General features: G+C 32.0%; 1 long non-coding RNA gene across 2 annotated transcripts in view; it reads left to right on the forward strand.

Annotated features, from left to right (window-relative positions):
- Positions 1-10,617: 10,617 nt before the first annotated feature.
- The window catches only part of LOC118183727 (uncharacterized), an 83,359-nt gene continuing 70,103 nt past the window's right edge, over positions 10,618-23,873 (forward strand). Inside the window, exon 1 of one of the 2 annotated variants that reach the window (XR_015040763.1) lies at positions 10,618-10,702. This is a non-coding gene — a long non-coding RNA (uncharacterized LOC118183727). Of the gene's footprint in view, positions 10,703-11,998; positions 12,060-23,873 lie in introns of those variants that run through there. The other variant, XR_015040764.1, reaches the window with a different exon arrangement.

Raw genomic sequence — 23,873 nt, forward strand, 5'->3', positions numbered from 1 at the left:
AATGCAAGGGCTGAAGTGCAAAAATAGTGCCAATGATGCAATGCTCGTCCATGTCGGAAAGGACGAAACGCTTTTTCAACGCAGCGCCTTCTACGTCCTGAGACGTCTGCCCCGAACTTCTGATTGCTGCAAGTACACCTTCCTTGTGATGGTCATTTGATTACTTTACAAAGTGGCCAGATGAGTATCCTATTCTTGATCAGGAAGCTGTGGCGATCACATAGGTAGTGATAACAGAATTGGATTTTCTGTTCGGCCTATCTCTTCAGTTACATTCTGATTAAGGAAGGAATTACTTCTCGGCTACACTCAGACTACACAGCATAGACAAAACCAAAACGATACCTTTACATTCGCTATCAAATGTCATGGTATTGAGGTTTAATCGAACTATCCTTAACAACCTCTCGCTGATGGGTTCCAGAAATTAACAGAACTGTTACCAGAATTTATATTTATTCTTACTGGCTATCGCAATGCTGTTTACGAGATTTTTTTTTTCTCGAGACCTAATCAATTTGAAACGGAGAAGATGAATACTTTAGAAAGCCTGTGGGCTGCAGGTCTTTAATTAAACGCAAGTGACATGGAGTGGCTAAAGATTCCTATTCGACGGAAAGGACTTTCTCCTAAACTACAGTCACATTTGCACGATCTTTACAGAGTTCTAAACTGGCTCAACGACGTCGGGGTTCAAATTTGTAAATCATCAGCTTTCAAGCCTAAAGACGTTTATTATGACTCGCTGTCCCCTTACTAAATCCATAGTATGGAGTTCCTATGGTATATAAAGGGCAAATTGTGTACTAAGACTATGTATGCATAAATTTGTAAAGTGATGCACTTATTTATTATTTTAGTATTGCACAGACTTTCCTTAGCTGTAAGTATGGCATCCTGTCCAGGGGTTGCACTCTTCAGGACGTGCAACCCTTGGGAAGAGAGTAATGTTACGAATTTTGTGCATACGTAAGTAAATTTAGGGAAATTATACGCAAATATTAGTATCTGTTGTATAATGTAGTGTGAAAGAAAATCAGAAAGCGAAGCTTTGCGTAAAAATAAGATTTGAGGAGCAAATCTATTTTTAAAAAGATCGCCAGACGTGAAGACTATTTGGCGACATTTTGGTCTGATTCCTGTATAACTGTAACTTGTCCGACCTGTATACAACTGTAACTCTGTATGCCTTTCAGTAATTTCGAGAAATCGAAGGTACTGGAAATATCTATGTAGGCCGGAGAGAGCATCAATTCTCAGTTTATTTCATATTTAAGTTCAGAATTTGTAGAGACATTAGGTTATTTCGAAGTAGGAGAGATGAAAAATGAGAAACGCCTTCGCCGGGACTCGAGCTAAGAGCCTCTCTAATACGCGCCGAGCGTGCTGACAACTACAGTACGAAGGCATGCTAAGAAGGCGGTAGAAATACCTTGTATACTCCCCCTTTTAAACGGCGACTGGGGATTAGGCGACCCAATCGCCAAATCCTGCGGTCGGAGAATCATCATCCACCACTCTTTTAGGTCGGGCGTCATTGTAAATACATTAGGTTATTTCGAAACTAATGATGTGAAAATAAGCAACGCTTCGCCGGAATTCGTACCACGAGCTTCTAGAATACGCGCCGAGCGTGCTGACCACTACACTACGAAGGCGAAAGAAATACCTTATACGTTTAGCTCAGAATATTGAGAATATTAAAATATCTCTCAGCGATCTTACGCACTGAGATTTTACATATTGTGTTGTGTTTATCGTCTTTAGTAGTTTGAAATATTTGCTATTGTACTGTTCTCTCATTGAAATGTTTGCTATTGTGTTGTACTGTTTCACAAGAGCTTTACGAGTTCTTTCGTGAAAAGTTCCAGAGCAGCGAAGTGTTTCTTTTGGGAAAATAAATTTTATGAAGTTATCATAAGTTCTGTGTGCATTCAATCAACTACCACCTGCCTGCGTAACTATACTTACTAAAAGTATTTTTGGGGACACAGGCTTTTTTTTGTGTTTGTGCGTGTATGTGTGTGAACTATACGTAATGAAAAATTTGCTTGTATATTAAATGTTTACGCGCACTAGAAGGTTACCCACCTAAATTCCATAACTAATAATTAAAAGTAAGTGAAGGACTTCAGAGGAGCAATGATAGGTCTATCTCATTCAAAATACATTGTATAAACTTAGACTACAAAATAAAAACATAGAAAGATGGAGTTTTTAGAAAAATGTGTACATCTGTTTTAAAACTCATGACGCATGACCAGCATTTAATAAGCGGACTATTTTAAACGTCATAAATTTATTCAGGCCAAAACAGCTATTAAGACGGAATGATTGATGGTTTTGGTGCCAGAGACGAAAGTCACTCAGCGTTAAATTCGGTTGTTAATTGAAGCAGAAGTTCACAATTTTGGAAACACTTTTTAATAAATAAAAGGATTACAATTAATTAATAAGAAACTATCTCGCACAAAAATGATTGAAATTTGTACATCTGCAGTGTAATAATTTATTCTTACTCTAAATTTCTGTTGGGTTTGCTTAATCAAATAATTAAGATCCCATTTTCTCGGCTAATTAATTAATAGAATTCACGTTTTACATCTTTCCGGTTAAAATCTTTATTTTTTAATTAATGTTAAGTAATCTCTTTAAGACCAAAATGTAAGGTGCTTTTTTCATAAGCTGTTAGCAGCAAGGCTGTTTATCGGAAAGGGGCTGTGTATACCAAATTATATTTGAATATTATCCATGTTTAAAAACATAAGTATCCATGTTTAAAAATAGTAGTATATTCCCCATGTTAAAAAATAGAAGTACAAGAACCAGTGTTAGGCATAGATTTAATGTTTGGGTGAACTTTAAATTCCAAGTATAAATTAAAAAATGATTTAAGTATACTTTTGTTTGATTATCTCTTGATATCGAAGAGTAAAATTTTAGGAAAATGTTTTAGTTACATTTACAGAAATATATTTTATTATAGATGCAGCATGCAGGTATCTGTCTGAGAGTCTTCTTTGTTGTTGAAACTGAATAGACGAACTTTTTCAGGATAAAAATAATATATTTTTTTGTATTGGTTATTCTTGGCGTGGTAGTAGAAAAATCTCACATTTGCATCCAGGGTAGAGAGAATGTGGTTACTTTGACTGCATAGAACCAACAGAATACCAATGGCTAATTCATTTTGGCGGTCTTTCTGGAGCTGTTAAAGTAGTGTTCGGCTAAGATGTCATCATATTTTTAGTTCTTCAGAACGGCTAGAACAGATATTTAGCCTTTTCCCTAGCTTCCTTAGAGCAATCATTACTTAGCATCTATCTCCCGCTAGACGGAATGAATGTTTAAGTAATTCCATCGCTATCTTGAAACGAAATCCATATTGCCATCTGCTAGTGTATTCCATCCTCTCCGGTGTGGTTCTGCTCAATCGATTCAAATATTTCTTTCAAAAACCGTCTTATTCCAAGAATGACCACTGATTGCACTTCTGACGGCCCGAAACTTCCCAGTTTTGCTTACCAAAGTTAGTTTCGTTGAATGAAATTAGCGCTAGTACTGACAATTTCTGAAGCAGGAAAGTAAATATCTTTCTCCAGCACACATCGTTGAAACCACAATCGGCTAAAGCTTCCTCCCAGGTAGGCCACCGACCATTTCAAGTAAATTAATCCTCGTTTTCGTGAACGAAAATATAAACTCAGCTCTCCTTATTATATCTTATTTCCATATACTTTAACCAGTAACTCATACTGAAGGCTCCTTCATCCAAAGTTTAAAAACTGTTAAAAAGAATTTTCACAAAAAAATTTTATGTTAGAAACTGGAGTTTGAGGAAAACCAAAGAGAAACAAAGGAATGTTTGTCAATAAAAGGTTAATGTTTATTTATGGAGGCTGTGACCAGCCTAATTTTGCAATTTGAGTTAAAATATTAAAGAAAAGAGAGTTATTCATTGAAGTTCTTACTACCGTATCTAATTCATCCAAAGTGGTTTGTCTTTTAGTGTTGCTGCTGGGAGGCTACTAAACCTTTTCGTATTATGTAACAGAAAATAAATAATTGAATTAAGATAAATGAATCTTATTCTTATTATATGTTAACATTCTTATTATATGTTGATTTGTGTCAGCAACCACATAACACTTCCTGATTAGGGTGCTAACCAAATTTCAGCTTTTGTTTGAGAGACTTTGAATGGTCCTTGGTGTAATGCCAACAGCAGTTTCATTTATTAGTACAAAAATAAGTGTTTTTAATCTTATTCTGTTTTAAACTTGAGTTTAATCTTAAATTGTTTATTTTAATATTGTCTGTTTTGTTAAACTAGTAAAAATAAATGATCGCAAACCGTAAACATTAGAAATTTAGCTGATTAAAGCAGTTAGATAATAAATTAATAGACTGAAAAATGTTAAGACTTTTAACTGGATAGAAAATATGTACTACTTATAAATTATACTTTCTGATGTTTCATAAATAAAAAATAACAGAACACAAGATGTTCAAATATGGTAATAAAATAGCGATAATTTTCAACCTTTCAAGCAAGCTTTTGTTAACACCTTTAATGAGAAATGTTGATCAAGGAATCCATTTTCCCTTCAGTGGAACCTAATTTATATCACTAGAAGCCTCTTCCATCATCGCCGTGAATTTGAGACGTGATCTTATTTTTCTTACACACATTCTCTTTTCCATCACTTTCCAGAGACTTTTAACAAAACATCATTTTCTTCTACGCTGTTTAACATAATAAATCTTGTTAAGTATACTTTTTTAAGCAGAAACTTTATATTTAAAATAAAGTTCATAAAATACTTCTCAATTTTGCTTTCTAACACAAAGTTCTTACATGTTTTCTCTCTTTTGGTTTTTAAGTTGGGTCACTTATGCTGCAAAATTGAATAAACTTTCCTGCATAAATTAATTCGTTTAAGTGAAAATAGTGCTTTTAACATTTATTTCAATAAAAGTATACTACAGTTTGCTTGAATTAAACTGCATCGAAGTACCTTTTTTTGAAAATTTATTTTATATTATTCATAAACTTCTTAAGTATTAAAGTTGAAAATGAAATGGAATTTCAATTTATTGTAAAAATGTCTTACTTAAAAACCTGAGCTTAGTTATTTAATTGTTAAATTATTCCTCATTGCTTGAATATTACTGAAATTTAATCAATGGCCCGAGTTTCTAAGAATAAATATTGGTTTAAAATAATTTTAAAAACTGTCGGATTTGCAAATTTTGCATTAAGTAATAATTGTGTTATAGTTCACAAAAATGTTTTACTCTATCGAAAGTTTAACGTATTAAGTTACCGTCTTTAATTTACGAGTATTAGAGACTTCCAACGTTATATGTAACAACCTAGTGAAATAATTTTATACTGCATAAACTGTGAATTATTGCCAAATTGTAAGGAATCATCTCTCTCCCCGTGAGTGTTCTAGTGATGTTAAATGGTTTTCTCGTCTATCTAGCAAGTGAAAGATCTGTGATTCGAGTGTCGATGAGACTACAATCGATTTTTTTTTTTATGTTTCTTGCTTGGAAGCCTTTTGGCAACTCAACTTTGTGCTTTTTCTCAGTTATAAATTAAATAGGAAAATGTAAGGAATTATAAGGACTCTTCGCAGCATGATTTCGTAGAGTAACACCTTAGCACCCTCAGGTGTCAATTCTTAGGCTGCCCCTGAAGGGCACCATTAAGGTTTTGAGTTCCTGCTTGATAAATAACTATTTTCAATAAAACAAAATTAAGGCTATGTTCAGTTTAATAGAAGTTATATACACCCTTGCTCATAAAATTCCTAAAGCAATGTTAATTCCAATAATTGGTGTCTTAGACACACATTTCCGGTTACGAAACAGTTTCAAATAAAGCAAATATTCATGTTTGGGCCTATTTAATTTTTAAAAAAACTAATTTTGTGAAAGATACTTTATCTAACTTCTTTTGCGATCTCCGGTTCTTATAGTAGTATGTGTTATATGTAGTAAAATCTCATTATCAGAAATAAAGCACAAAACATTTGATTCCCATATGATAAAAATTGACGCAGATATTTTATTTCAAAATCTGGGATTTTTGCCAGGTTTTCAGACTTTTCCTGATCAATAATTACATCATCATCACTAAAAAGTAAATTAGAATGAAACCGAGCTGAAGTTTTCCACTTTTATCATCACTTTATAATATTCCTCTGCAGATTTTATCGCATAACATTTTTTTAATTTATAATTTTGTTATATTTGGTTTACAGGAAGCATTTTGGCACACGTAGTTTATAAGTTTTAAATTTTAAAATGCAACCTTAAGCGCCCATTTAAGAACTAATTTAAAATGAGGCTTTTATTAATGAGACAATGATAAATAATGCACGCATCTTTTAACTGGTATCTCAAAGATTATTTTGGAATGTTATTAAACTGATAATTTACTTAAGACTAAAAAGCTTTCAGTGAACTAGTATCTCAAATGTCTCTTTTCAAAAAGAGGAAAATTCAGAAAATTTACTAGAAAGTGCAGATGCTGAAGTGTTGAATCCATCTTTATTATCTTGAGATTTAAATCTAAGTATTTGGAACAATTGTTTGGCTAAAATTTGCTTCATTTACAAAAGCTTAATTCCTGCTAACATTCTTGCAATCGAATGCACTTTAATTATCCAAAGTTAAAAACGTTAAGATTATTTTCCTCGACTCCCTTTACTTCTGTTTTGAAAGTCAATAAAGCGTACATGACAATTAAATTAAAAGCGGTATCTTTGAGATCGAGAATAATTTGTTGAACTGAGAATAACTTATTTTCTCAAGTAGGTTTCGCAGATCCATGGTTAAAGGTTAACAAAACTATATCTTTTCCTTATTATTAAATATTCTGATAAACAACTAAACTAAAGAAGATAAAGGCAAGTTTTGTTTTAAATGAAAATTAAATTTTTCAGTTAAAGGGTAGTAATAATAATTTCGTCAAGAGTGATCATGTACAGTACTGGCTCGATAATCAGAGATATAGACTTCCCGAAAAGTGTCGGAACTATACAAAATGTGATCCAGGCGTAGTTGAATAAACCATAAGGAATCTTAAAATCATATAGAAGTATGATAGGCGAAATTCATAGAAATTATCTCATCATCATTTCAGCAACCTATTATTGTTTTCAGAAAATCTACCCTGCCTAGGTCTCTACTTTTCAGTCATCTTACGTATTTAGAATAGGAGAAAAACTCTGATTTGTGAGTGCATAATTCTTAATCATGGTATTTAATAGGAAAACTAATTCTAATTATGCTTTTCGTTATAAAATAACTTTTAAATGATTACCTTTTGATGCTTTAAGTACATTTTACTTCAATCCTGCAGCTATAGCGAGGGAAGGGTATAAAAAATTGTTTTTAATTTTTACCTCTTATTAACTTTCGTTGTATATATATATATATATATATATATATATATAATAAAGCAATGTTAATTCCAATAATTGGTGTCTTAGACACACATTTTCGGTTACGAAATAGTTTCAAATAAAGCAAATATTCATGTTTGGGCCTATTTAATTTTTAAAAAAACTAATTTTGTGAAAGATACTTTATCTAACTTCTTTTGCGATCTCCGGTTCTTATAGTAGTATGTGTTATATGTAGTAAAATCACATTATCAGAAATAAAGCACAAAACATTTGATTCCCATATGATAAAAATTGACGCAGATATTTTATTTCAAAATCTGGGATTTTTGCCAGGTTTTCAGACTTTTCCTGATCAATAATTACATCATCATCACTAAAAAGTAAATTAGAATGAAAACGAGCTGAAGTTTTCCACTTTTATCATCACTATAATATATATGTATATATATATATATATATATATATATAGATACAGTCTGCAGCAATTTAAATACATTATAATTATTCAAAATTTATTTGAAATAAAGAATGCATGAATAGATATGGATTCATTCGTGAAAAATTAACAATGTTCGTTAATAAGAGTCTCGAAACTGATTCTAAATCTTAAAACTGAAAGCATTTTAAATAAAAAGTATTATATTTTCCCTTAATATTATACATCCATTTATTTTAATGATATTCCCATGTTATATAAATAATTGTTAAGAGAATTCGGTGCTTGAAATCAATCAACTTACAAATTGGAATCATCGTTGCCAGGAAACTAAAAAATCTAAAAATTAATAAGGAATCTTATAAACAAATACAAAGCCTTGATTGATTAAAATAAGCACTTTGCTTTCTTCTTTATTTTGCTTACAACTGTTGTAAACAGGAAACTGCGTTTTTTAAATATGCTATATTTGATATGAAGCTAAATATGATAAATAAATCATACAAAATATTACGTTAAATAATGCAAGTTTCGTACTGTTTTACTTTCAGCAAAACTCCCTTTTTCAAAACTTTAGGCCAAATCATATAAATGAAAGATCTTAGTTAAAAATACCAAACAAATTTTATTCAAAAATCTAATTGCAATGATATTCAAATTTTTCATTCGGTATGAAAAAAATATTCTCTTTCTGTTTACTCTTCGTTAAATTATTGTTTTCTTTCCTTTTTTCCATTAAATTAGCATTGTTCAATTTCTTGAGTTCCATTAAATTAATTATGAAACCCATTTAAACCCATTTAAATAAAATATATGAAAAAATTCATTATTAAATTCATTTAAATTACAATTTAGTGAAAGAAAGTTATCATTTTCGTCGTTTTAGTAATAGAAGACTTAAAAACTATTAAAGACATTATTAGTCTCTCTCCAAAAAGAATGATTTTCTGATACATTATTATCAATATTGAACAACTGTCCATATAAATTTTTAAAAATATATTCCTGTTACAGATACATGCCATAAATTCATTTTATTTGAGCTGTCAAAGAAATTAATTAGACTGAATTAAAACACTAATTTATATTTATTTGTTGCATTTTTTGCTCTAATTAAGTAAGCCCTAATTAAATATTTGTTGTACATAAAACGACTGTTAGTATTCTGGAAATACCAGGTATACAGTTTTAGCAATCAAAGAAAATTTCTTTAATATTTTTCTTAACAATAATAGAGACTAAAAATGACAATAAATTCGAAACGACTTCTATAACTTTTGTTGTAGTTAAGATTGGGAACATTAAACGTAACAGGGCATTGTCCCTAGAAAGAGAAGCCTAGAAATATTCGGCATTGAGAATACATACATGAGTTATTACTTCTCTGTTATCAAAAGGTTGAAATGGCTTCTCAATGATCGCTTATGTACAAGAGAACAAAGACCACACTGGACGCATTCGAAATATAAACTGGAACCTTCTGTAATTCATATTAAATTTGCTTTTGCCGTGGAGAAGCCTTTGCAGTTTAGCTATACCAATGGAATTGCCTCCGATGGCTTTTAATTTAAGGAAACAGCCGTATGAAGTGTGCAAAATGCCATAAAATAATCCCATTTATAGCTCTGATACAGAATTCCATAGGAGCAATTCGGATGAGCCTATTTGCATTTGTTTCTATACTATCTGTGTGACTCAAATTTCGTATCAATGTTTTCCTTCTATTTATTGTTCATTTCATTTTCAGCAAAAGTATCCTTAATGATTCTTGAAAGTCATAAGCCCTCTCTCTCTAAAATAAAAGGTTTTTCTTAAAATTTATCATGAATATATAGCTGGAAACGTTGTCCATGTTAAACTTTTAAACGTTTCACTGCTATACACAAAATACAAGAGAATGTAGTTACCCTCACTTTTTTATTTTGGAATGGGCAGTCGAAGATTTTACATGTTAAGTGTGTGTCTACTAAATTCGGCATAACAAACTGAAAAAAAAATAAATGTAGGCAACAAAAAATGTGCCAAATTTAAACTAAAGGAAAACTGAAACCCGCAAAGAGATCAATGGCCAAATTCAGAGTTGTTTAGCATCGTCCAAGTACTTTTAGTTGATATCCAGGAATGAGCTAACATACGAAAGCTGCTATTTATGAGTCACAAAATATACATTTAACGATTTCCACGATTATTGAATTGGTGCAAATGATTGCAAGGTAATTTCCTCCTATATGAAGATATATTACCCATTTATGTCGAATAAGATGGTTGATTGAAATTTCCACCGAAGTGACTACCTAAAAAGTATATTTGGTTATAACTCATGAAAAAAATTGATACAAAATATAGGGAAAAAAATTAAACTTTTTGCTTGATTTGGATTTACCCTACTTATGTCATTTAACGATATTACTATTGTTTCGGCCACCAGAGCTCTCTGCCTGTCTGTGTCTGTGAGATATTATTTCGCAATGCGCAGATTGTATGCGTAGCTCGCATTTTGTTTCTTGCATTCTTAAAACCGCTCATTGTAACTCTGTCGTTTTACTTTGTGCTGTGTTGTGTTCGAAAGTTCAAACCGCGAATAAAGGTTAATTTTACAGACTACTCGCAGTGATGTATTCTTAGGTTTATTAATTTAAAGATAAGATACCGCTTGGAAGATACCGCTTCGCTACAACTATCTTAAATCATAAATTAACTCACAGTAAAACTACTAAACGGACAGATATGGGCATATATGATAAGACAATTTCGAATCTCTGCTCACTAACAATCTATGAGTATGTAAAGTTGAGTAGCTAGTCTTCATAACTCGAGTCCCAGTTGTTGTTGTTGCACTTGGCAAGTATGTGTTAATAGCAATTCTAATATTTACTATGTAATTTTAGTTTCATTTTGCTGTACAAAATAATGCGACATTTAATTTTAAGGTATTTCGTATGCCATATTTAAATGGGAAGCGGTTGGTAGTAACGCAAAATGCACTAGGAGTATTTATGTTTCATTTTTCGCAAATTTCACTGTATTAAGCAATCGCTCAAATATAGTAAAGCCTGGAGCTTGACTTTTTCTTTTGGCAGAAGAAGCCTGTTTAGTAAGGAAGTTTCTAGGTGATTTCGTTTTAGCTCAAAAAGGCTATTTATTCCAAAAACGATTTTGTATTGATTCACTTTCAATGCAATTTACTGTAAATGCGTTCTTTCGCTTTTCATTCGATTTCTTTGGCATTCAACAAAGCATAAGTTATTTATCTACGAGAGTGAATTTGTTTGGAATTGATTAACAAATAAAGCTATTTAAAAGCAATAAATGCAGTTCTTAAGCATATATTTTTTTACTTTGTAATCCGATTTAATGAATTTAATTCATAATATATCTAATATTCATAATCATTAAATACTTTTGTAGAATTATATATGCCTTCTTGAAAATAATACTTGAAAATAATTCTTGAAAATAATTGTAATACCTTCTTGAAAAAGACATCTGAGAAATTATTTGAAAGGACAGCACGGTGTTATTTACATTTAACGTATTTACATTTTTAACAAATAAGTTAGTTATAAACTGAATTAACTTCTTCAATACATTTTTATTTACGTCTTTATCGTCGTCGTTCTTTTACTGCATCTTGAGTCCAACTCATCTTATTGCCAACTCACAAAACGAAAAACAAAACATTAAAACAATTATACGATGAGCAATCTGTACGGCATCTGGTATTCAACATTGGCACTATATCATTCGGCCGTCCTGCTCTCGTCTGGTCCTCGAAGCGACACTGCAAATACAAAGAAAAGACAAAAGCAAAACAAGAAAGATAATGAAAATAAAAGTTAAATGTTTTTAGAGTTCTGATCGTCTTTCAGTTGTGAAAATGAGCAAACATCGTCTTCAAGCTTCATCTGCCATAGAAACAGTAGTTAACTACTTTAACCGCAGATTTTTGTCTTTAGGCATCCTCTCGTACTTCTTTTAGGCGTTTTTCCTTTCGTCGTTAAGCGTCTTTCCTTTCGTCTTTCTTTTTTTTTTTTTTTTTTAAGTTTTTGCCTTTATACAAAAATATATAATTTAATTCTTTTTCTTCTTCAATTTTCTTCTCTCTGTATTAGGCCTAGCAATTAATTGTTCCATGATTTTAGAAATTCAGCGCAAGTCGTCGTACAGTTGGGACCTTCGTGACTTCCTTCTTTGACTATGTCGTAAGTATTCCCTCCTTTAACTTAAGTTATTCTGTACGGCCTAAGATATTTTGATTTTAATTTCAAATGTGGACTAAACTGTGTTCTTTTTATAGCTACAAAATCTTCGACTTTGTAAGGTCTTGGTTCTCTTCTCCTTAAATTTTATGTCATCTTATTTTCCTCCTGAAATTTAAATAGCTGTTGCTTTGCATGTTTTCTAAGATCTTCCCTTTTAGCTTCAACATGCGCTTGAAATTCAGCTTCGATCATTTCAATCAACTTATCAATACCTTTAGCATTCATTTTTGTCCCAAAGAGCAATTCAAAGGGTGTGATATCTAAACTTCGCTGGTACGTCGAGTTAATAGCCTGCTGCAGTTCATTTGTGTGTTTGTACCACTGACCCTGATTTTCTAAAGAAAGAATTGATATGATTGATTGATACGTTTGACTTGACCGTTGGCTCTAGCAAGCCGGTTGTAATCAGATGACGCTTAATGTTCTCTTTAGTACAGTAAGCGGCAAATTTACTGGAGGTGAATGCTGTACCTCTATCCGAAATTATTGGGGAAGAACTGCCAAATACAGCCTTTTGTATCTCCAACTTCGCTATGACTTCAGCAGATGTTGCAGACTTCATCGGATAAACCCATACAAATTTAGTAAATGCATCGATAACCACTAAAATGTACTTATAATTTTTATGTGTACTCTCCAAAGTTCCGAGGTGATCTAAATGATACGCTTTCAACGGCACATCTTCTTTCTGCAATGGATGCAAGAGACCTTTCTTTCCTCTCTTATAGTTCACCAGAATACAATGAACACAATTTGATATGATATTTTCTATTTTCTGTCTTAGTTTAGGGATAAAATAATACTTCTCGATGTTTTTCTCACTATATTTGACTCCTGAATGTGCTTTCTCATGAGCATTTCTTATTACTTCTATTTGCATACTTTCAGGCACAACCACTTATTCTTTACCATCAACAAATTTAAATAAAATTCCACTTCTGTCGCAGTAATCTTCATAACTAGAAATTTTAAGCAATTCTTTAATCGCTTGTATTCCGTTAGCCTTTTCCTGGGCCTATTTTAACTTTTGTAAGATGTTATCTACTGAAACACAAGAGATATTAATGGCAGATCTACTTAGGGCGTCGACATGAGCCATCCTAGCACCAGAGCGATGCTCAATCACATAATTAAATTCTTGTAGTAATAATGCCCAACGAGCAATACGAGTTGATAAGTCCCGTTTCGACATAGCCTTTTCAGATGCAGAACAGTCATTAAAAATTTTAAAAAGAATTCCCAACAGGTACACACGGAATTTCTTTAAAGCTTCTATGATTGCTAGAGCTTAAAGTTCGTAACTAAAGTATTTTTTTCCGCGTCTGTGGTCTTTTTACTCATGAAATAGGTAGGGTGGAAACTATTACCGTTTGGAGACGTTTGCATTAAAATTGCTCCATATCCCTCTAAGCTGTGCAATTCAGTCTCATGATTGGGGTTATAGATTCCCAAGACAGGCTTTTCAGCTAATAATGACTTTAACCGATTGAACGAATTTCTTTTCTCCTCGTCAAATTTTAATTTACGATCCTTTTTCAAGAGATCACTCAAAAGCCTAGAAATAATGGAATATTTTGACATAAATTTCCTGAAATATCCGGTGAGTCCAAGAAAACTATGAATTTGTTTCAAATTAGTCGGTTCTGAAAAATTAAGGACCGCTTTAATTTCTAAAGTGGATGGAAAAATTCTGCCCTCTTCGATAACATGACCCAAGAATTCAATTCGCTTCTTCAAAAATGAGATTTCTTTAAAATTAATCTCGAGTCTGTATTCGCTAGCAAGCTTTAAGACCCGTTCAAGCCGTTTGATTCCTTCTACAAGGGAGGACGCCCGGATTATTACGTCATCCATATACGGCAAAACAATACCATCATTAATTAGAGGTCGAAAAATGGTGTTGATGACCTCTGAAATACAGCCGGAGAATTGCATAGACCAAAAGGAACTTTGAGAAATTGATATTGACTATCGTGTGTTATAAATGATGTATACTTCCTGCTATCCTTGCTTACATTAACATGGAAAAACCCATTTTTAAGATCGATCGTACTAAATACATGTGATCCCTGTAACCAATCTAAAGTATCTTCAATTAATGAAAGTGAAAAACCTATCGTATACTATTACTTTATTCAATCTCCTATGATCAATACATAAACGAGGTGTTCCTTCTTTCTTTAGCGATTGCAACTGGGCTACAATATTTTGAAGAACAAGGTTCTACTTTTCCTTCTGCTAACCATTCAACTACTTGAGCTTCAACAATTACACTCATGACCATAAATTAAGGATAATTCGGAGTCACGCGGAAATCGAACTCTAAAATAAATATATCACCTGTAAAATCACACACATCTTCAAGAATCATATGCAAATTTCAGGAAGTAACCAGATGACACCGATGGTACGTCACAATGACGAGAGTCTAAGAAAGTGATATATAAGGAATACAGGAAAAGAAGTAAAATTGTTCGCAGGCACTTTATAAGCATTTCAGTGCAATAACCGAATAGTTATGACACAAAGGACGCATTTGGATGACTTTTTACGTGGTAGAATTATCGGCCGTCTGGAATGTGGGCGTACCCAACTGGAAGTATCAGACGAACTTGGAATTGCCCAGAGTGTCATCTCCAGGCTTTGGCAACGATTCCAAGACGATGGTAATGTGAGTAGACGTTACAGCACAGGTCGACCCAGAGTTACAACGCCGAATCAGGATTGGTATTTGGCAGTTACTGCCAAAAGAAACAGGCGGAGCACAGCCTCAGAACTGTCTCGTCATCTCTCTTCAGCCACTGGTACGACAATTTCAAGGCAGATCGTGTACAAATGCTTAGGGCAGATTGGTCTATATGCTCGTAGACCTGTCAGATGCGTTCCACTTACTTACTGCAACTCACTGTCGCCTGCGGTTAGCCTGGAGTAGAGAACATGCATTGTGGACACCGCAACAGTGGGCTTGTGTGATGTTTTCCGACGAGTCCAGGTTTAGCTTGCAGTCAGATTCTCGCCGAACTTTCATATGGAGAGCTCCAGGTACCCGTTACCACCAAGGAAACATCATTGAGCGACACCGTTACGGTGGTTCAGGAGTGCTCGTTTGGGGTGGAATTATTCTGGGTTCCAGAACTGACCTGCATGTTCAAATTGGAACCATGACAAGCCAAATCTATCGGGACGTCATTCTGAAACAACATTCAAGTTTGTTTCGGGGCGCCATGGGCGCACAATTTGTGTTTATGGATGACAACACCCGCCCTCACCGTGCAAACATCGTAAGCGAATGCCTTCAATCGGAGGATATCACCCGTATGGACTGGCCAGCGTTCTCACCGGACTTGAATCCAGTATGGCACATGTGGGACATGCTTGGCCGACGAGTTGCAGCCCGTCAACCTCCTCCTACATGTCTACCGGAACTTTGGAGAGCATTGCTTTTTGAGTGGTGTAATATCCCCTAAGATCAGATCAATAATTTGATACTCAGCATGACTAGGCGTTGTACGGACTGTATTGCATCGTCTGGGAGACATACAATGTATTAACAATCATACCAACCATGTAATATTGTTTTTTTGTAAATAGATTTTTTTGTAATTTGCTCCAGGGAGAAAAAATCGATAAGTTTTTTAATAATATCAAACATATAGCATCTTTTTTTGATCTTTACCTTTTGTTTAATAAATAAGCTTTACAAATAAGTCAAATTTGTTTTGCTTTTAACTCTTACTTTGCCTGATTTTGCATTATCCTTAATTTATGGACATGAGTGTATTTTTTTGAAAACGGCAAATTACGAGGCTGTTGAAATATAGGTTAATTATCTTTTACCGAAAGGTTCATTTCTATGTTTGTTGTTTTAGCTCTACACGGTACGTAGCTCGAAACTAATTGTTGCACCTTATCTCTGAAAATATGTGGAACATCAGATTCAATATTTGCTTTGATTTCGTCACAAATTAAATCAACCGGAAGAATAAAAGGAGTATTCATTTCTTTTATGCACTGAGATTTATTTATAATCTTAACTCCATTTTCATTTATTAGAGTTTCACTCTGCATTAACACATCAAGTCCTACGATGACGTCAAAAGGCCTAACATCATTTTCTACTACACAAATGTCAGCATTACACTTAAAGTCATCAATTTGAATACATTCTTTAAAACAACCTAATGGTTCTACTCGGCATTTCCCAAACCCCATCAAAGTATAATTCGAAGGACGTCATTCTTCGATATTTAATTTATCAAAAACAGATTTTCTAAGCAATGTTGCTTGACCCCCAGTATCGATTAATGATTTTATCGTTAAATTACCAATCATTATCATTTTGTTCAATTTCGATTCAAAATTAGCATTTAAAGTGGCTACTTCTGTTTTCGAGTTCCTTTTAGAACATTCCGAAGCTTTATGACCAAAAGCTTCACATTTAAGACATTTAATTCCCTTATCTTTATGAATACAGGCTTTAGAAATATGATTTTTCAAACCTCAATTAAAACAAATTTTATTTTTACGACTTTCAGTATATTTCATATCAGATTCACCATCATTCTTCAATTTACTTTTAGTCATATTTTCGTTTTTTGCGTTAGTTTTATCATTAAAATCATGTTTCGTTTTCGTTCTATCGAACGCACCTTTACTTTTTGCAAAATTGCTTTTCCTTTACAATTCTTCAATGCAACGTTGATTTGTTTTATTTCACTTAGAATCATTGTCAAATATGAAAAAAAAATCTACATACTTTCTATCTTCGAAGTTTTTTCAACATGTAATCTTACGTAGAAATTCAGTAAATGCTTGAAGCTTTCTATAATCCCAACTTCTGATATAATATGTGGTAATACCTTCTTGAAAAAGACATCTAAGAAATTACTTGAAAAGACAGCACGTTTAATTACATTTAATGTAGTTACATTTTTAATAAATAAGTTAGTTATAAACTGAATTAACTTCTTCAATACATTTTTATTTACGTCTTTATCGTCGTCGTTCTTTTACTGCATCTTGAGTCCAACTCATCTAACTGCCAACTCGCAAAATGAAAAATAAAACATTAAAAGATGAGCAATCTCTACGCCATCTGGTATTCAACATTAGCACTACATATATATATAAATATATAAATATTCACTTGTGAGATACACATAAGGTATATGACGCTCCCATGTTACATTTCTAACTGCTCTATGTCTAAATTTGTTCCATGTCTAAATTTGTTATTATCAGACGTTTATTTCCCATGCATCCCTATCACTATTGCTAGTGGATATTCTTCTCCTTTCCAAAACGTCAAAACTACCTGTAGATTTATTTAAATTTATATTATTTCTATATGTTTTATAGATTAAATAAGAAAAAGCATAGAAAATGTTGATAAATATCAAAACTTGAATAAAAATAGTGTTTTTATATTCATAAACTAAAACTGAATACTTAACAGGTAAATAAAAGTTTGACCGCATTGCCGCTTAAATCTATGAAATTTTTGCAGCGGGAATTCTCTTGGTTGAGAAAACTCTGATCTAGATCCTATATAGAATGTTTCGCTCAAATCCTATATAGAATGTGTTCGCTAGAAACATCTAGATCCTATATAAAATGTTTCGCTCTCCCACTTGGACTAGCTTTATTGATAATTTATACTTTTAAACCATAGTAAACTTTAAAGCAGCCCTTTTGGGCAACCGTTATAATCTGAACCATTTCGGATATATTTAATCCTTATTTATCGTTGCTGTTAATGACTAGAGAAGGTAAAGTTTAGGCTTAACTAATGTGATGCAATAGTCATTTTAATTTAATTTAAATACCTTTACTTCAAAAAATATGTACTGTGTCAATTACGTCATTACTAATAATTCGCATTGCTGTAGTTTGGTCCAATCACCATTCAAAACTGAAACAAAGGAGCAGAGTTTATAAATATACCAGTTGCTTAATGCACAGTCTCTTCTCTCCCTGACTTTCCCTTCGCAAATATGTGCTTAATCGCTTTGCTGCTTCCATCTATTGTTTAAAAATTTTAGAAGCGTATATAATTGCACGTAACAAAATGTTACGATTTGAAAAACTGTTATTCAATAACGAAGAACAAAAAGTCATTATTTATTTTGAAAGCTTTCTGAAAATGGTATTATTCTAATATAATTTTGTCTATTAATAAAACTTCGTTATACAACTTCATTTTCGTTCCTTTAGAAACTGAGTTAGGGAGTACGATACCATGTTAAAAAGTTTTAGGGATGCGTGACATGGAAATAGTTGCCTGCCATGAGCAGGATCATGAAAATGGCTGTGCTTTATAAATGCCTCTGAACTTCGTTACTAGCACAAAATTTCACTGCAATTCATCAGCTAGGTTTTCAAACACAAAGCGATTTAAATGCTTTATTAATTTCTTAACCAGTATAGAGTTCTTGCTACATACAAATATGAAAATTAACATTCTTTGCTGCCATACGACAATATAAAACCCTTTGCAGTACTCAACTGGACAATAGAACTGTAAGTAAAATTTTTTTCATGAATTTGTCATACATTTGTAAATCCTATATAAAATTAAGGATTATATAATGTAATTTTAAGAGCATTTAGATAATGCAATTTTATTTTTTGTTCAGTTCTATTGTTATTGCTCAAAGGAAGCTTTCTTACCCAATTAAGAAAGAGGGAAAGAAACAGAAAAAGATCACTTTGGCTTGTTAGCAGATCTCATTACAAGAGCTTCGTTCAAACGTTTAATAAAATGCCAGTACTCAGTTAAGTGTTCTGAGCAATTCACTTGACACGTTTGAGAATAAATAAAGCATTTAAGCATTTTACGTCGCCGAGTAAGAGCTAGAACGATAGTAAAACTTGCAAGTCGTCTTCGTTTTCCTTTCCCTCCATTGATTTGGAAGACAGTAAGTGAATCGTTCTCCTCTTAATCGTATCACGAGGAACATAACAGAGGACTTACGCGTATAAATGACGAATTTTCTGACATTTACTTTTCTCTTACTTCGATTCAGTGCTTTTCTGCTCCAACAAGGGTAATGGAAGTTTTAGGAATACACATGCCCCTTAACTCACATTATTTTGTGCTTTATTTATGTAGTAAGTTTCTTGTTGTCGTTGGTGTAATACAAATAAAATTTAAATCTTCATATGAGAAACATACTCGTATAATAACTATCGATATGAGGATAAACATTTCAGTTAAATGCTGTAATTGAAAGCCTAGAGCTGCTTTGTTTCCCAATATCATACGCCAGCTTAATTTATTTTTACTCCAAAGTATAAAAGGAATTTAAACAGCATTACTATTTAATAATAGTGATGAAATCGTTGCACGAAGTCCTATATTCAGACAATAGGAAATGTACTACAAATCTCTTGTCTTTAAGTAGTATCAAAATGATTTTAAAAACCGTATTGCTTCACTTTGTTTCTCTGTTACATTTTTAAAATATTCGTTAAAGATGTATGTGTTTTTTATCTTTTCATCAATATCCTGTCACTAAATTCCCCTTTCTTCTTATGTGAAGGCGAGATGTTCGTGAAGACTTTTAGTTTTAAGTATTTTACGCAGAAAGTATTTTATTGTCAATTCTTCTTAACTATTCTAATTATATCCTATTTAAATAAAATTTCAAAATATTTTGTCAATATATGCTTTTTTCCTGCTATAGTTTTACAGATTTAAATCTGTGAGGATAAGCCAAAAGCAAGTTTCTCCAATGTTTTCCCTGTCTTGGTGCAGAAGTGAGTGAAGATTCGTCAAAATAAGGAAACTGATTTTTGATGCTATATAGTTTTATTTTTCGCAATAATCACCAAAGGCGTTCAAGCATTTATCTCAATATTATTTGAATCTTTTCATTCCTTGATAATAAAGTTTAGATATCATTTCCTCATTACTATAAAATCGTTCAGTAGTTTCTTCATTTTTTTCAAACCGTCCCAAGGAAACAAATACGGATTTTAAGGTGGGCGAAAAAGAATTTACCAATTGCTAGTACGCAGCAAGGTGCCAACAGCATGAAAGCTTACTTCATTTTGCAACAACTCCACTTAAATCGGGAGAAGGTACAGATCGTCGGCATAAAATCTAAATGATAATTAAAATCTATGCATGAATGTCCCAAAAGATGTTACTGTTGCTGAAACGTTTGTATATGTATGATGTGGGATATTTCCTTTCCGTGTTTTACGTTCTTGACTCCACATCCAAGACTCTTCTCATGCTACGATGCTCAATAAAAATACATTACCCTGAACAGCAAACATAACGTTGCTGGTTAATTAGTGTGCTGGACATTCTCTCTTATTTTTGTTGGAATCCGTCTTTTGTTGGTCCGCATTTTGGAATCCGTCTGAAGCACAATTTCTTAGAACTCAAATGTTCCTGAGAACATCCTACACTCCATCTAGTGCCCTATGAAAGATTAAAGCACATTTCCAATTGTTTAATTTTCTAGCTTTTGTTGTTTCGCATCTCTTCATCAATTGCAACAACAACCAGTCGGATCTAGATGTGCAGCCATTCTGCTTTTGTTTCGCACATTTGTTTAGTTCAATGGAAAATGACGACAGGCTTTTCTCAGTTGTTGGTCAGAGGCATCACTTTCTCTCCGTATATTCCAATATAAATAAATCTTGAAAGGTTCTGTAGACTTTCCTGCCCCTCCCCCAAGAAAAGTCTGTGCGCTTTCTCTACCGTAATCACTTATTTAGTATCTTCATTACTTTATAACTGACATTTTTACGTCGGTTAGATTTTGTCGTTTTTTTTTTTTTTTTTTTTTTTTTTCCTCATCCTGGAAGATACGCGTCATCTCCAAACAGAGCTACAGCTAGCCAGATGTACACGTCGTAACTTATTCCAAGCCTAGCTGATCTTATACTAACCAGGAAAATTTACTTTCTGATTTACCTATATAAAGGTAATTCTTTTAAGTTTCAAACTATAAGTTTTGCTCTCATTATCACCTATATTATTGGTATACTTTTAATATTATAATCTTGGATACTACCTTTTATTGCCAGCATATACACATGTCATGCTAGTAACATTTCTAGGTATATTATACCGTTTCTGTTTCATCTTCATGGTTTTTAAATTTATTGTTTCTCGAGAAGAGAAACAATAAATATTATTTGATTTCCTGAAGCATTTCTTTTACGTGGGATCCTGCCACTTTTGAGCTTTTATTTTTAATAAATATACTCTGCGCTAGTACTAAAAATAAAAAGCAGTCATGACTTTTACCTCATAAGTTATATTTTGAATTATAATGTGCCCTGAAAGTTTCAGGTGCTTCAACCAACTGTTAATTCTAGTTTCCTAATATTTTTATCTTAAAGTTCTGCGCTTTAACATTAATATCGGAAATGAACTTTTATATAGATTTGAAATTATACTTTATCATAAATTTATCTTAATTCGAAATTTATATTTTATTCAATTGCTCAAACTCACTTGCTTTGTATCATCACATTTTAATATAACTATAGTATTCAATTATTATAATTAAAGTATTTTAAATAATTAATGAATATAAAATAATTCAGATTTTGATTTTAATTCACATTTGTTTTATCGGTGAAGTAACAGATACGAAGTCTGTCATATAATGAGTTTTGTTCCTTTGCTCTCTGATTTATATAAATTATGCAATATCATTTCATAGAATTTGTACCCATGTGTATTGTATCCTTTTCCTCATACAGGTCATGAATGAAGCACAAAAGTAGAAAATCTCTTCATCATCTTCCTCGTGATCTATCATTTTAAATCTTCATTAAGTCCTTTCTATGAGTTAGGTCATCTAAAAGGAGATTTCACTCTGATATCTGAACGAAAGACAGATAGTAAATTTCTCTTTGGTATGGAAGCTATCATCATCAATCACGAAAGATATTCATTAGTAAGAATCATCGACTAAAAAAAAATAGCCCGTGGAAACGGTAAAAAATTCTGCTGTTATTACCTGATAATATGATAGGATTTCGGCAAAAGGTTTTTGAAGATTTGAAAATCATCAAATGCTTTTTGAATAACACATATGATGGAATAGAGGTATGAACATTTAAATTGGTTACAAAATGAAAACCGATAATAATTAGTTTTTAATTTATTTTCGAATCCTGTCTCTTTCAAGATGGTTTTAGAAATGTTTGAATGAAACTACTGCATATTCTCATAATTTATTATAGTTTATGTTTTAATTAACCATTCCTAAGATATATTATGACACACCGATTTCTCTGGCAGTAAAACTATGACAATTTTTCAAGAATAAATAATTAAAAAATCTTTCATTAGCAATAATGTATGAAAGATTATTTTTCTTCTTATATAATATTAAATCATACGAAAGTTTAAGAATGCATCTCATAATAAAAACCTGTGTCTCATTTTGGGATCCACTCATAAGTTTATTCTGTGAATTTAAAGTTTTATACTTTAATTTGATAGAAAAAATAGAAAATTAAATATATTTATTGTTATCCATTAAACCGTAATATAAAATTACTGAAATCAACATACGGTAATAGGTTAAAAGAAATATTTTATAATTAAATAACTTTAGAAGAATTTATTCTAATATTACAAAAATAAATACATAACAGCTAAACCTTTTGTAGCAACAATAATAAATCAAAAAGGTAAAAATAAGATTACGAATAAGGGGTCTCATAAATTTTAACTCCTTTAAAAAAATCTTTTAAAAGCAACAAATATTCGTAATAAAAAATTTTAGTTTATATTTTCCTTGATGCATAGCGATCTTAGTGTCACAGTGTAAGAACAAAATAAGAAAACCTCAGTATTATATAACATTTATTCGTTTTCATTTGCAGGTAAATAATATTACTACGTATAATGTCGCAATCTATTGTAAACTTTCATGTGCACAACATTGAAATTTGTATATTTTCAAGATGAAGCGCTATATGGAGTGAAATTTTGAGCCTAATTGACTTTAAATTAGATCAAACAAGAGAATGTAAGTAAAGAAGATAAGAGGGTGTTTCTGAAATAGTTTCTGTGTAATTTGACATTAAAATAACGATTAGCATATGAAGCAAATAAGAAACTATGATGAACTGAAAAATTCAAAACTGAAAAAAAGGTAATTAAAGATAAAGAAATCTATTGATAACAGAAATTATGTCTTATCACTGAAGGACAACGCATGACACATGATCAACCATTCCCAGACCCAGTTCAGAGTACATGGCTTGAACTTCAAGCTACTTAAGAAAAAACAATTTATATCATTAAATATGTTAGTATAAATGAATTAAATATGTTAGTATAAATGAATCAAATATGTTAGTATAAATGAATCAAATATATTAGTATAAATGAATCAAATATGTTAATATATTAATGAAATATCATATAAATATGTTAATATAAATTTAAAAGCGGTTCACCCCCCTCCCTTACGTTATTTACAAAAAAGTAGATTAAAAAGAATAAATAATTACAAATATTGTAAATATCTATAAGTTAAATGATTGAGTAAAAGAGACATGAATATAAAAATAAACGTATAAAAGACTTAAACTGTCTTGGATGTACTGTAAGCTGCGATTATATTGACAAATTATGACTTGAATACCGCATCGGAAATTTTTGGTCACTGCTGCACTCAGGTCTCTTGACGACAGACGTCAATTCTGTCTGGCTCCCTTGCGCTGATGTTGCATTAAAATTTAAATCTCGTTACTTTATCGAAATTACTGTTT

This window comes from Stegodyphus dumicola, chromosome 4 (assembly GCF_044657685.1).
Source record: "Stegodyphus dumicola isolate Sdum_Otavi_A_Nest chromosome 4, ASM4465768v1".
Taxonomy (NCBI): domain Eukaryota; kingdom Metazoa; phylum Arthropoda; class Arachnida; order Araneae; family Eresidae; genus Stegodyphus; species Stegodyphus dumicola.